Genomic DNA, 1,672 nt, shown 5'->3' with positions numbered 1-1,672 from the left:
GGAGAGGAGAGGAGAGGAGAGGAGAGGAGAGGAGAGGAGAGGAGAGAGAGTTCTATAACCATAGAAATCAAGAACCTATGAAAGGCAATGTTAAGTTTGAACTTATGACCTGACAGTAAAGGGCCAAACTGTTTCACGCCTGATAATATGATTTTAAAAACTAGATGGAGAACTCAAATGTTTTATTCTACTCATTAAATTCATTTTCATTGTAAATAACTACAGTATATGTCAGCATTATTAAACATATAATAAAATTCAAGTTTCAGAATAAACTTCCTTCTAAGGACAAGAAATTATATTCAGGACAGAAAAAAAATGAGCACAAGAAACCTTTATCATCCTGTTTCAATGGCAAATGTCCTTTGATTTCAAAGTAGTGTACTTTCATATTTAGAGTACACAGGGTCCGATGCCTACCATATTAAAACTTGGTGGCAAGTACCCTTGACAGGGGAGGAAACAAGAAAATTATAGCAACAATTACAGAAGCATATCCTCTTGTGGCTCATGTTAACATTGCCAAGTTCCTGTATAAATCAGAACCAACTATTCATAGAATGTACCTGTCAGCAATCTGCTGTGTGACACATGGCTCTACTTAATGGAATATTCCTTCAAGGCACTGTGCTAGCCAGTCATTCACAGTCTGATGAGGTTTAGAACATTTAAATATTTATGTACCATATTTTATTTATGTGTATAGCTGTGTCTAGGAGAATATTTTTTTCTCTGTAAGAAACTGATATTTTGAAGGCCATTTTGCAGTAGTTGCATGTGAGTTTGCTTATAAAGCTCTGATACTAAGACAAAAATGTCCTGGATTTTAATGTTCTATCAAGAATTCTTCTCTATTTTCTACGTTTGTTTTTTATTAAATGCATTGTTCAAAAAAAATTGAAGCTAGAAATTGGAGCTATGGAAGTTTTTTTTCACATTGCTATTTGAACCAGCTGCAAAGATTTCGATCACACTAGCTCTTATTTTACGCATGTCCTTTGCAACATGAAAACCATGGAATGCCCTTAAAAAAGACTTCAAATACAAACCAGATGTGTTATCTTCTTTTCCTTTGCTATTGCAGTACCACGTTAAGCAATTAATTCCTTAGTCTTGTATAGGTCTTCATGCATATAAAGCAAACATTAAATTTTATGTCTATAAAATCTAATTCTCATAAACATTTTAGGTTAGAGAACTTGAAAATTTAGAACTATTTATTTCATAAAATTGTTTCCATAAAGATCCTCAAGATATTCTCATAAAATTCCCCCTAAGTTCTCCTCCTTGTCCCCAGGAAGGTTCTTTCCAGGAGCAAACACCCTCCCATAGCTTCTAGTGCCTGCCGCTGAAAGAACTCAGACAAGACTCATGCTGGGAAGCCATCTCTACAACTGTGTGGAGTACGCACAAAATGGCAACTTAGCATAAATGGTGACTAAATGTCAAGGCAACAATGGAAATCAGCACAAATACAGAAGGGATTTCTTGTGTAATCATCCAAGTATCCTGTGGGATGTTTCCATTCTGCAGATGCAGGTCATTTTCCATTAAGTATGCCATTTACCATTAGTTTATATGCCATCTGTTTTCTAATGTGAGTTATTTCTTATAAAAAATACAAGAAAAACTTATTAACATTATTAATTTTTGTTTTTTTTTTTTTTTTTTT

The 1,672-nt window shown here is 34.0% G+C and overlaps 1 protein-coding gene across 4 annotated transcripts in view; it reads right to left on the bottom strand.

Annotated features, from left to right (window-relative positions):
• The window catches only part of Vps13b (vacuolar protein sorting 13 homolog B), a 529,582-nt gene that overhangs the window by 87,623 nt on the left and 440,287 nt on the right, over positions 1 to 1,672 (bottom strand). The window lies entirely within an intron of this gene.

This window comes from Mus pahari, chromosome 17, assembly GCF_900095145.1.
Source record: "Mus pahari chromosome 17, PAHARI_EIJ_v1.1, whole genome shotgun sequence".
NCBI lineage: Eukaryota > Metazoa > Chordata > Mammalia > Rodentia > Muridae > Mus > Mus pahari.
Note: the sequence above shows the minus strand (reverse complement) of the source record. Positions and strands in the feature narration are given on the sequence as shown.